The following is a 16,206-nucleotide window of genomic DNA, read 5'->3' as shown; positions in this document are numbered from 1 at the left end:
CAATATGCAAATATATTCAGCAAATTTGATGTCGTGTAGAAACTGGAAAGTATAAAAGAATTTTATATAGCCATTAACAGGTATCTCTGAGACTATAAACCACCACAAGGAAAGAGTTGAAAAATAATAAGTAAAAACCGTATTTCAAAGTCAAATATCAACAACAAAACAAAAATGATAATTTGCAGATAGAAATTAATTACAAGAGATTAAAAGAGAAGACACAAAGAAATCTGGGGGGAAAATGAAGCTTACTGATGCTTTTCAGCCCCACGAGCAAAACAACTCAATGCTCAACATTAAGAAATGGGACTTGAGGATGTGACAGATTCCAATGTAAACACAATGTTTTTAAAACATTGGAGGTTTGGACGTCTCTTCAAAATACAAAGGAATTGTAGGATGTGAGTTATATGAAGGTACTCTTTCTTCTTAATTGGACTCAAAGGCTCTCACCTAGAACCAGGAGCTCTGTCCTGATGAACATGTCCTTCAGAAGGCTTGAAACCACCAATTATAGTTAAATAATACCACTTAGATGCCTCACAACTGTCTTTAGGTGACATGTGAGCCAGATTCATAGTAAAGTAAACCAAAGTGCACTCCCTCCCTTCTAGGGTTTTAACAAGCTGAGTTCAAGACCAGCTTCTTCATAAGAGTGATCTGTATGAGAGGCCTTGGCCAACTTCAGAACTTACGGGGGAAAAAGCAGGAAGAAGCCTCAGCAGCAGCTGTTCCTGCCTCTGCTTGGGGCAATGACTAATGTCTGATGCTTCTGTGCTTGGTCGGCACCTGAGCTAGGCTGTGGCTTCACTGCTGCTGCGTCTGCACCTCATCTCGTACCTCCTTGATCCAGACCTGCAACCTGCTGACTTGACTTTCCGGCTTGACTTTCAGCCTGCTTCATCACTGTGGAATCGTTGGGTGCTTCCTTGGAACAGATCTATTATGCTTGAACCTCTTCTTCAGGAAACTTCTGCTACCTCTTTTCTCCACATACCACTTACTTAAGCATCCAAAGGAGCTCTATCACCGTGTCACTCACAAAGTAACCCTATGGAAAAGCTGAGTGCCATGAATATTTCCTAGCCAGTTGCTAGATCAATTTCTATTTCTTGTTTCTCTGAGAATTTAAAAGAAGTTAAGAACCTTGGACTTCCCACTTTTAACAGCAGCCTTCCACCTACCCGGTAATTTTAGGATTTACCCATACAGGAAGTTGGAAACAGATGAAACAGAGTGTGACTTAGTTCACTATTGCTCCCAAGGAGCCGCTGTATACCCTTTCGGTTTGCATAGACCACGCCTGCCTCATACTTACAAAAATATACCTCCCAGCATGGTGTTCACAGACTACTGATTTTTCCTGTCCAGGAAACAGTGCAATCTGCTTGTGTCATTCTGGCTCCAATGCTGTAATTAGGCTAGCTCATTTCAAGCTCCATTGAGTATCCCTACATGACACTGCAGGCTGAGTTGTAAATACACCCTTTGTGGGTTCAGTTATCTACGAAATGTTAGTGCACATTTTGTGCCAGTAAGAAATAGTCAGCTAGAGAACTGGTACATAGAGAACTGGTACACGGTAGCCAGAACACAGTATTTTTACACAAGATATGGCCCCAAGTCTACCCCGACTTCTTACTGTAAACAAGTTCTTAGTAAGGATAATAGCATTGTCCCTGGGGTTTCTGTTGGTCATTGTGCATAGTTACATCCCCCCTGATGATTTAGTTGCATACAGCAGTTCTGTTAGCCTCTGAATGAAACTCAATTTACTCCCTTTTACTTCATCCAACCCAGAGATTATGTTTTTTCTGACATGGGCTATGTTATTTTAGTGGGCATGATGGTGTTGGGTTGATGGTTGGACTTGATGATCTTAGAGGTCTTTCCAACCTTAATGATTCTATGATTATATGATTCTATTGGACCAAGTATTTGATGACTACCACTTAAAATTTCTTTGTAAGTCTAATTGTAAAAGGGGACAATATTACCATATAGATCATTAAACACTGATATCTGAGGACCCAGGTTAGCTCTTATGGTACCATACTTAATAGAAGTAGACTTGAAAACTAGTAAAAGACTGATCCTTTCATAATTCATTAGGTACTTTCTTTGCCTCATCTGCATGTGACTGTGTTTGTGCTACTGACACAGTTCTGAAGATTAGATATTTGTTTGGGCTCATTAACAGAGATCAAACAACAGAATTGTTTTATTGAACTGTCAGTAATTTATTTTAAAAAACCCCACAGAATTAAATGAAGAATAATCTATTTCTGAAAACAGCACTTTAATTCATCTTCTAGGGAATCACCTTATAATACCTTATTGCATATTGACAGAAATAGCAAAAGAATAAATCCTCTTCATACAAATATATACTTTTATATAGCAATGACAGCAGTTTAATTTCTGATGAAGCATCAGTTACACTGGTTTATGCAATATAACAATTCTTGGTTCTCAGACATTAACATTAAATATAAATGTTGTCCAACGTATGTAAACTCTATCCATTACCTGTAGAAATTTCAAAGCCATTTGACTTACTAAAGTTTTAACTAAATGAGTTAATATATTACCATAGTGCAAATACATTTTTCACACCTGTAAGTGTCAAGCCATAAGACACAAAAAGATATCTTCTCTTGTCAAACATTGTGCATTAAACAAACCATATGAAACGTTTCCAGAATTAAAATTATTTTTATGGCATTAAGACACAAGGTTCCACAGCCATCATTTATATAATTCAATATTGTTCTCCAATTGATAAGAAAGAATTACCCTTCTTGTGCAAGTCAGGAGTTGCCATTCTGTAGCTACAGAAGTTCAAACGCAATGAAAATAGCTGTATCCTTTTGGTGTCTATATTTATAAATATACAAATAAATATCCCAGCTAATCTAAGTGTCTAATTCTGAAATCTTTGCTTTCAGTATAGCAACAGTGTATATTATTTTACAAGTTCTTCATTTGTTATTGTAGTTCTAATCATTTGAGCTTAGGTTCCAGACTTTTATATTCTGCTCAGAATTTCTTTTTTTTATTTTAAGAGTTCCCAATAAAACTTCTGAGGATAGCATTTCATAATTTATCACTAAATCTCAAGACAGAGTCAGAAATTTAAGCACTATCTTCAAACATGCAAAGTACATTTTTAAAGTGTTTTTTAAGAATTTGTCTATACACCTTGTAAGAGTTGGTGAGCTGTTGTATATTCCCAAGTAGGTGTCTGAAAAAGCCTTGTACAAATCGTTTTAGCAACTGTGACACAAGTAAAACCCTAGATGTATGGAAACTCCAAAGACTGATATACTGTGATAGACACCATGGATGTAAGGAACATGTGCTGAGGGCTCAGAGCTGGACGCAGGACTCCAGCTGGGGTGTCACCAGAGCGGAGCAGAGGGGCAGAATCCCCTCCCTCGACCTGCTGGCCACGCTGCTTTGGATGCAGCCCCGGAGACAGTGGCCTTCTGGGCTGCGAGCCCACATTGCCGGCTGATGTCCAGCTTTCCATCCACCAGTACCCCCAAGTCCTTCACAGCAGGGCTGCTCTCAACCCCTTCATCCCCCAGCCTGTATTGACACCAGGGGTTGCCCCAGCGCAGGTGCAGTTATAGAGGTTTAAGAGCAGATCATTCTCACTCTTGCTGTTTCCGTGTTTTTCAAATGGGAAGAAAGAGGCAGTCGTTAGAAGATAAACATGATGCCTAGTTCCAGGAGGAAGCAATGAGGCAAAGACACCTGCAACAGTGAATGAACATTACTTCTGTCCTCAGGGCTAGATGTTTCTCTGTTCAGCATTTCTTATTCAATGCATTCGCCACTCAGTGTCCTAACTGGTGTGAGTTTTCTTAGATACTTCACACTCTTCCCTTATTGACAGAGAGCTTTGGGCCAAACTCTTGGCTGCAACATTCAGTCTGGGATCCAGGGACAATAAAATTCAGTATCATAAGCATCAAGTCTATTTGGCTATGTCTATATTGGTAACTTAAACCATGCCAAAAAATTTTCCTGGGCAATGACACAAACTGCTTGTGTTTTGTTTTTTTTTTTTTCTCTTTTTTTTCTTTTCTGTGTGTGTGCATGTTCAAAGTACTACAACAGACCCTGTCATAATTTCAGCCTGGACAAGATAACCCTCTCTCAAACCATTTCTGGTTGTGTCTCAAGAGTTGTCATAGACCAGGGACCATTCCCAACAGATAGTCTGAGGGCTGAGAGAGCTTAGCAGCATGGATGCCAGCCATTCCATGCCAGATGGCACCAGCGCTGGATAACAATCCTGAGCACGGTCACTTTAGCATTACAGACACAGAGATAGTGATTTCAGCCCTAGCCATTTATACAGTTTAACACAATGGATGAATAGGGGAAAGGAGGAGAGAAATGTTACTGGAATGGCTAAAAGCAAAATACCACAGCTGTTGTGGATGAAACTGACTCAAGATGCTTTTGCCTTGTGTGAAAGGAATGAAGAGCTTTGCTATAAGAGGGCTCTTTTTCTTTTAAAAAGAAATAGAAAGCTTTCTCTAGCACACACAGTTGTTGTCACCTTCTCTTGATGTACTCCACCTTAATGAAGCAGTCTGTTAATAAACAGCAGATGACCAGTGATGAAAGAAATGTTGTTCCATATCAAAATGGATAAAAGTCACCAATGCAAATAGATTACCCTGATAGTCATCTGAACTTTGTGAGGTCAGTGCATGGGAACAATATATATATACCCATCAATGACATTAGTAGGATGACCAATGTTATCCATACACTGAGAAATTTAACTTTGGACCTGTACTGGATTTACTATCTCAAAAAGCATATGAAATAAAAATGAAATAAATAATTTGCAATATTTCAGTGAGCAACATAAAATGGGAAATTCTAGGATAGTTTAAGGCCCTTTACTATACAACATTTTCATCAAGACTAACAATAATCTGATTGTTATAGGAGAACAATGTAATGAAAATGTGGACTGCTTAACCTACCTCCTATGAATTTTCATGATAATGGAGATAGTCGTGTCTGTACTTTTACATTTGCAGTTGTTAGTATCATAACTGGAATCGGTCCTCTTTCGAATTAAATTAGTAATAGGCAGTTTGTAATGAATGTAATGTTTAGCAGGTACACTTGAGGTCTAAAGAATATTCTAAGGCAGATCTCAGTAGTGTCTGTTATAATAAGGATGTAATATGAATGAATTCCAACTTTAATTCTAATCAAACTCTTTCAGCTGCTGCTGTATGATCAAGCAAATTCTTTCCAGGTGATATTTCCCATATTTGATCTCAGTCCAAAAACATTTAAAAGTGCAATCAAAATCACTGCAACTGTTTCTGGGAGTTTTGGGTGCATGGAAGAAATGGAGAAAAAAATTTTCCAACACATATTTTTGACCAATATTATCAAATTATTACAAAAATACTATAACATTTTCCTCTACTTCTAAGCCTAATGAGGAACATTTAGATACATGGATGTGTTTCTAACCCCAGACCTTGCCAAGGAAACACAGGAAAGAATCAGGCCAGCTTCTTCTCACAGGTGAAAAACTATTCAGTGCATATCTGTGCAATTTGCCATCTTGTTTTGCCATCCAGTTAAACTCTGATCTTTACTGTATCAATAGGCAATGCCTGGACTACTTGCCCAAGGAATTTTGTAGAACTGTGTCAAATGGTGCATCATACAGATGTACCTGTGGGGAGAAAAAATTGAGAAATATTAAGCTTCAAATGATTTCTATAGAGCAAAGCTCTATATGCTCTCCTATGCTTAAGATGTCAACAACTTTTGTTTCAGTAGGTTTTACACAACTTACTCTAACAAAAGGCAATGAAATCTCTTCTGTATATGCTGATGAACCCTGAAATTGAGTGATAATTTTAACTGCATTTTCCTTTTATGTTATAGGTATTTCCTAATCTTTTTTTCAGGAAGTATACTGCCTAAACCAAATGTCCCATTATTTGTAAACAAAACTTAAAATATTCAGCAACGATTTGATTTTTACACGCCTTACTACAATGCTTATGTTACTGAAGACAAATTTAGAAAACTAGGAAATCCAGATGAAAAGTAAAAAATATTTGAAAAAAATCAGCATAACATTTTATGCCAAAATAGAAAATTAAAACCGCAAATTGCTTTTTAAAAATAAATTTATAGTCATAGAGAACTGGTGTCTTCTCATGATCTAAAAACTCATAACCATGGCTGCAAAACTTTTATAGACTTCATATAATTTAAATAATTTGATAAGAAGATACTAGCCCTCCCCCCGCACCCCCCCCCGATATTGGCAATGTAGCCACAGAAATTCTACAAGGGAAATATAGCCATGGAGGCTTCTTAACCAGTAACTATAAAGAAGGACCGTGTTTTGGAACTGGTCTTAATTTGCAGCTGTTCTTGGAGGAAACATTCATATCTGTTTCTTGAAAATTTACCTTTCCTTATTTGCTTTTGGCAAGGTGCATTAAAAGTCTTGTAAAATTGTGTGGAAAACTTTTCTACTTCTACATTTAACTTTGGCTTTAAAATGGTACAGGCTATTTTATTACAAAACTTGATACGTTATTCATGGGATGAACTGCAGAAGCATGATAAATTAAATACATTTTGTCCTTCTGACTTGCTAAGAGCCTTCATTATCTCTATAACATATTGAAATATTGACTTGTTTCAGTATTAAAACTCTCAAAAATTTCAAATGCCCATAAGAAAACCTCTACCTGTGAAACATTTCTCTCACTATTAAGCATGAAACTACTTCTTCTCTTCAAAAAATAGTTCTTGACTCTTGAGTGGGCATAGGACTGTTTACAGAGCCATGTAATCACAAGGTATTCCACCAAGAAAATAGTTACAAGTATATCACCCTGTATTCCCACTGTATCAAATGCGTTTGTACTTACTGTATTAAAAAAACACTCTGTATAATAGGTCCTTTCCCAGTTCAGCTATGTAAAATCCTATTCATTAAAAACCTATTCTTGAAGGCTGGACAGTCTTCAAGAAGGAAATCTTAAAGGTGCAGGAGCAGACGGTCCCCATGTGCCGTAAGAAGAGCTGGCAGGGAAGGCGACCGGCCTGGCTGAACAGGGAGATTTTCCTGGGACTCAGGGAAAAGAGGAGAGTTCATCACCTCTGGAAGAAGGGGCAGGCAACTCACGAAGAGTACAAGGATCTTGTTAGGTCAAGCAGGGACAAAATTAGAAAGGCAAAAGCCCAGCTAGAGCTCAGTCTGGCCACAGTCGTAAAGGATAATAAAAAATACTTCTACAAATATATTAACAACAAAAAGAGAGGCAAGGAGAATCTCCATCCCTTACTGGACATGGCGGGGAACATTGTCTCCAAGGATGAGGACAAGGCTGAGGTACTTAATGCCTTCTTTGCCTCAGTCTTTAATAGCCAGTCCAGGTATCCACAGGGTATTCAGCCCCCTGAGCTGGAAGATGGGGATGGAGAGCACAATAACCCGCCCATAATCCAGGAGGAAGCAGTGAAGGACATGTTAAACCACCTGGACACCCACAAGTCTATGGGGCCTGATGGGATCCACCCCAGAGTACTGAGAGAGCTGGCGGAGGAGCTTGCCAAGCCACTCTCCATCATTTATCAGTAGTCCTGCTTAACAGAGGAGGTCCCAGACGACTGGAGGCTTGCCAATGTGACACCCATCTACAAGAAAGGCTGGAAGGAGGATCCTGGGAACTACAAGCCTGTCAGCCTGACCTCCATACCGGGGAAGATCATGGAGCGGTTCGTCTTGAGAGTGCTCACAGGGCATATGAAGGACAACCAAGGGATCAGGCCGAGCCAGCATGGGTTCATGAAAGGCAGGTCCTGCTTGACCAACCTGATCTCCTTCTACGACCAGGTGACCCGCCTAGTGGATGATGGAAAGGCTGTGGACGTTGTCTGCCTGGACTTTAGTAAAGCCTTTGACAGCGTCTCCCACAGCATTCTGCTGGAGAAACTGGCGGCTCCTGGCTTAGACAGGTGTACTTTTCTCTGGGTAAAGAACTGGCTGGATGGCCGAGCCCAGAGAGTTGTGGTGAACAGAGTTAAATCCGGCTGGCGGCCGGGCACAAGCGGTGTTCCCCAGGGTTCAGTTCTGGGGCTGGTCTAATTCAATATCCTTATTGATGATCTGGATGAGGGGATTGAGTGCTCCCTCAATAAGTTTGCAGATGACACCAAGTCAGGTGGGAGTGTTGATCTGCTGGAGGGTAGGAGGGCTCTGCAGAGGGATCTGGATAGGCTGGATCGATGGGCCAAGGCCAGCTGTACGGGGTTTAATAAGGGCAAGTGCAGGGTCCTGCACTTGGGTCACAACAACCCCATGCAATGCTACAGGCTTGGGGAACAGTGGCTGGAGAGCTGCCTGGCGGAAAGGGACCTGGGGGTGCTGGTTGACAGCCGGCTGAACATGAGCCGGCAGTGTGCCCAGGTGGCCAAGAAGGCCAACAGCATCCTGGCCTGTATCAGGAATAGTGTGGCCAGCAGGAGCAGGGAAGTGATTGTGCCCCTGTACTCGGCACTGGTGAGGCCGCACCTTGAATCCTGTGTTCGGTTTTGGGCCCCTCACTACAAGAATGCTGAGGTGCTTGAGCGTGTCCAAAGAAAGGCAATGAAGCTGGAGCACAAGTCTTATGAGGAGCGGCTGAGGGAACTGGGGTTGTTCAGTCTGGAGAAGAGGAGGCTAAGAGGAGACCTTATCGCTATCTACAACTACCTGAAAGAGGGTTGTGGCGACGAGGGTGTTGGTCTCTTCTCCCAAGTAACCAGCGATAGGACAAGAGGAAATGGCCTCAAGTTGTGCCAGGGGAGGTTTAGATTGGCTATTAGGAAAAATTTCTTCACCGAGAGGGTTGTCAAGCATTGGAACAGGCTGCCCAGGGAGGTGGTGGAGTCACCATCTCTGGAAGTGTTCAAAAAACGTGTGGATGTGGTGCTTCAGGACATGGTTTAGGGGACATGGAGGTGTTGGGTTAATGGTTGGACTTGATGATCTTGAAGGTCCTTTCCAACCTTTGTGATTCTGTGATTCTGTGATTCTTGCTCACCTTTCACTAGTAGAGGTATAAAGTTACCCAATATCTAATTCTGTAACATTCTGTTAGAAAAGACACTGGAGAATGGCATGCATTGAATAAAATTAAATTTCCACCTGCAGATAAATTCCTCATAATATTGCATTGTGAATAAGCTGTGAAAATTGAAACGAGCTACCTGCAAGTATTTTCAATTCCACTCCAGATTTCGTGATAATTTTCATTCTGCAAGACATTATGTTTTCTTTCAAAATAATGCATTCAAAGGAGTTTGCCCAGGGTAGAGTGTGTACATTACATGATATTATCATCTGATAATGGAGAAATTAAACTTTTCACTTTACTTTTTGCTTCCCCTTCCAACTATTTATGGTTATCTACTGAATTACAAAACTGAAATGACATCCAATATTAAATCCCCTGATATCATTATGATACTCAGTTCTACAAGAAAGAAAATGTGAACAACAAGACAGTGACTGGGTGAGAGTCTATAAAGTGAAGTGTCTTCAAATTCTGTCTCAGTTCCACAACTTCAGGGAAATTGCCTCTACTTTTAGTAGCAGCACTTTAGTAGTGTCTCTACTTTTTAAGCTACAACACACGTTAGAATTTATCCCTGTATTCAGTCTTTCAGGCCAGGGCATAAAGTTTTGCATAATGTGCCTTACAATGACTGTCACATCCCATGACTTTTGGGTGCAAAGAATACAAAGCTTAAAAATCTAAACTAGCATAAGGGATAGTGTATTGGGTCTGGCTGAGATGGTGTTAATTCTCCCCACAGCAGCCCTCACAGCACTGTGCTGTGTATCGGTAGCTGGAACGGTGTTGGTAACACACCAGTGTTTGGCTGCTGCTGAGCAGTGCTCACACAACACCCAGGCTGTCTCTCCAACATTCCCCCCTCACCAGTAGGCTGGGGGTCGGCAAGATCTTGGGAAAAGACATAGCCAGGACAGCTGACCCAAGCTGATATTCCATATCATATGAGGTCAGCTCAGCAATATAAGCTAAGAGAAAGGAGGAGGCGGGGAGGAGCGGGGGCGGCATTCGGTTTTTTTGATGTTTGTCATCTGGAGCAACAGCTACACGTACTGAAGCCCTGCTTCCTGGGAAGTGGCTGAACATCACCTGCTGATCCGAAATAGAGAACAAATCTTTTGTTTTCCTTTGCTTCTGCACACGGACTTTGCTTTTGCTTTATTAAACTCCCTTTATCTTGACCCACATGTGTTTTCCATCTTATTTTCTCCAACACCCCACCCTCCTGAGGAGTAGAGTGATAGAGCAGCTTGGTGGCACCTGGCATCCAGCCAAGGTCTACCCACCACAGATACCAATAACCAACATAAAGAAGAAAAATAAAGATAAAGGGAGCTTTACCTTTTCCATTCTTTTCCTTTTTGCAAAAAGTAATGAAGTAACTGTGGTAAAACCTGCAGGAAACTAATGTACTTATGTCTTATTCTCTTTATATGTGTTACTATATATATGCAGGCTGGTAACACCTGAAGTGTTTTTAAGGTAAACTTTAGTTTTAAAACTCATTATGTGGTTCATTTTTGTAATTAAAACTCATGAAAGAAACTTAAGAGACTCAGGAATGCATAAGCTTTTTGCACAATAAGCGATCATGGCAAAATAGCAAAATCCTTGAATGGGAAAAACAACCAGTAAAAAGAGAGGAACGAGTCATAAGGAACAAGTAGCCTTTTCCTTCAGTGGAAGCAGGTCCCTACAGACCTTCCCAGAGTTATGTCCTGTGGCATGTGCCGTATTATATCAAATAACTTTTAGATGACCTGAAAAAATGAGTGAATAGCAAGGTCAAGAAAAGTATTGATGAACAAGTTACTTGGGGTAGCAAGAATAAGAACCAAGTGTGAAAAACTGCGGGAAGACCTTACAAGGTATATGACTGAACAGCACAGAAGCAGATGAAGTTCAAAATAGTTGCACAATGATGCACACAGTTAAAAAAAAAAAGGGGGGGCCTTAACTTCACATATAATGTGCTGTCATCTAGCCATGACCAGTTAGGATACTTGGGGGTTTAATAGTTGCTTCCATGAAAACACCAGTTTGATACTCAATTGCAAATCATAAAGCAAATCAGATATCAGGCATTTGTGGTGGGTTGACCTTGGCTGGCTGCTAGATGCCCAACCAGCTGCTCTCTCACTTTCCCTCCTCAACAACATGGGGGAGGAAGGGGAAATCAGATGGAAAAACTTTTGCGTTGAGAGAGGGAGATCACTTACCAATTATTGTCATGGGCAAAACAGACTCCAACACCTTTTCAGGGAAAGCGCTGTGGATAAGTCTTTTTTCCATTTATTCAGTGTTCACCTCAGTATCAGTGAAGAAATGGGGTGGTACAGAGATGCTGAAAACAATCTGAGGGTCCTGTAATTCCTCTGAGAAGGAACTAATTGAGAAGTAAACAGAAATGAAAGAATAATAAGCATTGATGCAAAAACTGCGGACAATCACAAATACAGCGAAATTGCAGCATTAAAGGTTGCACCATCAAGATCTACCCTCTGCAGCACAAAAACTTTAGCTTAAAATACGCTGTACAACAAGTAGCTTCTGGTTGTGCCATTTTGACTGGTACATTCCCACTCCCCCCACCCCCCCCATCTTTCTCCTGGAACTCTTGTCAAGCCTTGGCTTTGGTGCAATGAGTTTGGCAGTTAACAGCCCCTTGGCCGTACCAAGCACTCTTGCATAGCTAAGGTAGGGAATGGTATTGACCATCTCAGGACTATCAGTTGCGGGAGTAACTAATCCTCCCCTGATAGCCCTGGAACATATTTTATCTAATAATGACTTGGGTGGATCAGTACCAGTGCCACTGGAATGATCAGCAAATGATTGCGGCAAGTGTAGAACTTTACTGATGCGTAAAGTCAATCATCTCCCAACCCTATAAACAGCGGTTCTTGGTGAGACCCTTTGACCTCTCCTGGACCACAGCGGGCTGTGACCAGCATGTCCCTCTGAGTGGGATGCCTCTCAGACCTCATGTACTCTTAAGTTCACAATAAGTATGGAGGACTGCTGCCAAAGACCAGCACAGGACATGGGCTGAATGCCCCACTCCTGGAGGCTCAACACTCACCCACTGAGAAATACAAAAGCATTCAACATATGGAATGGACTCTAAGGGATTTTCACTGGACTCAAGAGGAATTTTTAACAGATACCTTTCTATATATATGTATCTTTATATATCTTTATATATGTCTATGACTTTATCTATATCTATGTGTGTGCACGTGTAATTTGAGAACCTTGTTAAGTCTTTAACGAAGTTGTGTTATTAAGCTTTGTTAGAACATTATATAACTTGTGATTTACCTTAATAGTGTTAATCACAAGTGATAAATCACATCAACCCAATTCTGACTCAATTTCCCTGATTCTGTGTAAATCTTTTCTCCCAATTCACATGTAAATCATTCTAGCCCAATTCTAATTTGATCTCTCTATATGCTTTTTCCATGTTGAATAAGTAATAGAGTCAACCTTGCCATTGAATTCTGTTACGTCATGCTTTTTAGAAATTTATCTTAAAATCATTTGCTTTCTAATATATTTGGCAGTGATACTTTAAGCAGCCTAAACCACACATTCACAACACTGCATAAAAGAGACTGGAAATCCAGCAACAAGGCCTGTAGGGGAAATTAATAATAGTAATAGTAATAGTAATAGTAATAGTAATAGTAATAGTAATAGTAATAGTAATAGTAATAGTAATAGTAATAGTAATAATAACAATACATCTCCTCACACTCATAAATTCACTCCAGACTGTTCATCTGTGGAGTTTTGATTTAATCTGTATGGGAGATCAATAGCAGCCTGACCTTTTTCCTGAGCAGAGCCACACTTCTAATTCCATAACCTTCCTGAGCTTCTCACTCAGTGACTAATTTTAACTGGATTCAATCCTGATTATATAAAGATGTTCAAATCCACCTCTGATTTTCCACTTTAATATACAGTTTGTTTGGGGTTTTTTAATCTTAATGTCATAAGGTAGATGGAAAGTATATTTCATTTTGATGACTCAGACACTTGTTTTGCGTCACAGCCTCCATATTATCTAAATCTATCAGTTTTTGCTTTTTTTCTTAGTGTGAGTATAGATCAGTATCTTACATCATATTAGTCAAGCTTGACTTACTCTTTGTAGTCTTTTGCTGGAGAAAATGATTCCAAACATGACTTAAAAATCTCCTTTTTAACCATACACACATAAGTGAACTCTACAATCCAGTGTCTGATACCCAGCTAATCAAGATTAATGGATTAATTTACCAGATGGTTACAATGTTATTAAAATGCAAATGGTAGGTTTCTGTTAATTGTTTAATATCATATCCAATTAATCTGGAGACTTGTACACTTTCTTGTGGTTTTGGTACAGTTCACCTGGAAAACTTGGGGAACAGAAGCAAAATCTGCTTTTTTCCCCAAATAGTTACATAAATAGTAGCATTGCAAAGGTAGCAATTGTGAGCTGGAAATGAATGGGAAAATTGTGAGGTTTTCAACCACTAGATGCAGCAATACAGAAAAGATGGAAAGAAAACTTATTAGATAGAATTGCTAAAATGAGAATACTTTAGAAATGGAAGGAAAAAAAAAACAAAACAAGTCTGACCAGAAAATTCTAGTTAATACCAGCTAGGTATTAAAATTTTGAGTCTGAATTTGCAAAAAAAAAAAAAAAAAAAAAAGACTTTAACATTTTAATCTTTTGCCTGAACCTTTTGCAGAGTCAGGCAAAGACTTTGGAAGACTAAGTCCCAGATAAATCAGCTAAATTGCTATAGTCTAACAGATTAACTAAGGGCACTGATTCAGAAAGAGGGAAAGCTCGGGTTCCAGAAAGCTTGGCTGGACTGCTGTGGTTCCTGCCCCTCCAGCGGTTGCTGAATTGCTACCGTTTACACAGTCCAAACAATTGTTTTCTGCTACCAGTTTGGGCACTGACAACCCAAACAATACCATTTTATTTATTATTCTGGACTACAAAGTTGTGATGGCTCAGCAGATGAGCTGTGCCTGTAACAGATCGCGAGCCTCTGAAGGCAGATGAAGCAATGGAAACACTATGGCTACCCGAAGACACGCTTCTAAATTGTATACCTGAAGTAGGCAGCTATGCCACAGTTTGTTCCTAAAATTGAAGAAGGTTCTAGGAAATTTCTTTGCTCCTTTTAAATATAAAGAGAGCCAAGGTAATTCTCCTACCTGCATATATTTCTGGGTTGTTGTAGAAGAACAGTTAAGTGATTAAGACATGGGAGTTGAACCTGGTAACTGTGTGTTTGTTTCCTAAAGCTACTCTATCCTAAACTGCTTAACCTAGCAGACACCCAAGTAAATCTAACAAAACTCCTAGAAAAGGAGTTCCCAGAACTGTAGATTAAGGTATCTAGGTTTCCCAGAGCAAAACAGACAGCGCCAGGCACCTACAAAGGGTTGTCACAACAGCCAACACAATTTGGATGCTCCTGCAGTCAGCTGGAAGCAATATACCCAGTGGGAAGCTAGCTGGAGCTTGTTAATAGGAAATATACTGAGGGCATTTATATTTAATCTTCTCCTTCTTTTTTTCACCCACAGGCAAAGAGACCTCAATTCTAGTCCCTGTTCAAAGATGCTTATGCACATTGCAAAAATGTGTAAGTAATGCTCAGTGTGGACTCATAACCTAGGATTTATCCTGCCGTGAATGATAAGCTACACAGTTGTGCTCTGCCTCACAGTGTTCTTTCCCAGACTGAATTAGCCTTCAGTTCTTTTTGGCACTGTAAAGCAGCTTTCACTGGAAGGATGACATGTATCATGTCCATAAAGAGCTAACACATTTCTGGACAGAACACACCTGAATACTGTGTACCTGAATTTCTTTATACCAAAGGAAAAGAAGATAAAGGAGGCACCTTCTCCTACTCCTCTAAAATAAAGCAGCAACCACCACTTTCAGACCGTTTATTGGACTGAGTTCATTCATCCACATGGACGTAGGAAAAATTCCTAGCTCCCAGACCTTGGCAGGCCTCAGGCTCAAGCTTCATGTAAAGCAGCTTGAAACTTTTGAGATTGAATCATTAAATTTTCCTAAAGCTTAAATTAGAACATAAATTCTTTTTTAATCTGTCTCTCTTTTTTTCTTTTTTGCTGATGCCATTTTGATGGTATAAAAGCAAAACATCCATGCTGGGCTAGATCAGAAGTCCATCACTGACAGAATGAAACAAATGAAATGAGAAATGGAGAGAGCGAGAGTAGCTTTGTTCTTTATACCTGTTCTCCTGGCTTACCCCACTCAGTTTCCAGTAATCAGAAATTTATGAACTCTTGAGGCAAAGGCAACAGTGGGGTTATTGTATCTAACAGCTATTGAATTCACTATACCCTGAATGTATCTAATTTCCCCTGTCCTCTTTTTTTTTTAACCTAAAGTACTTTAGGTTTTCCTTTCCTTTCCTAACCTTTTCATGGTATTGCCTAGTTCTAGTATCATGGGGAATTAAGAATAACCATTCCTTGTTCACCTAATATTGTATCTGCCAGGTAGAGGTAGTAATGCTTGTCACTTAAAGGATACTTTCCAGTATCTTTGAGGTATTTGATACGAAAGGACCATACAGGTATCTTGAATTTTTTTGGAAAATGTAATACGCATAATGTTTACATCTGAATATTCCAGTTTACAACATTTTTAACACACATTTTTATTTAAAACAGTGTCTTAGAAGATAGCGAAAAGAGTCTGAGAGTCATAGGATAATTTAGGTTGGAAGAGACCTCTGAAGGTCATCTAGTTGAACTTCTCAATAAAAGCAGCAAAGCAAAATAGATGCCATTGCTCAAGGTCTTATCCAGTTAACTTGTGATAATTTAAAAAGGATAGAAAGTAGAATCTTAGCAGAATGATCTTGGAATTTAATTATACTGAATTTGTGGGTGTAAGCAATGAATAAATTATTGTATCTCAATATCTTTAGAAAACGGAAGAAAATTTGAAGTATGACATTTATACAATCAGAAATATTATTTTACTGGGCAGCAAAATTCTTCTGAAGGCACA

Source organism: Phaethon aethereus, assembly GCF_964289735.1.
Source record: "Phaethon aethereus genome assembly, chromosome: 2".
NCBI classification, from domain to species: domain Eukaryota; kingdom Metazoa; phylum Chordata; class Aves; order Phaethontiformes; family Phaethontidae; genus Phaethon; species Phaethon aethereus.
Note: the sequence above shows the minus strand (reverse complement) of the source record.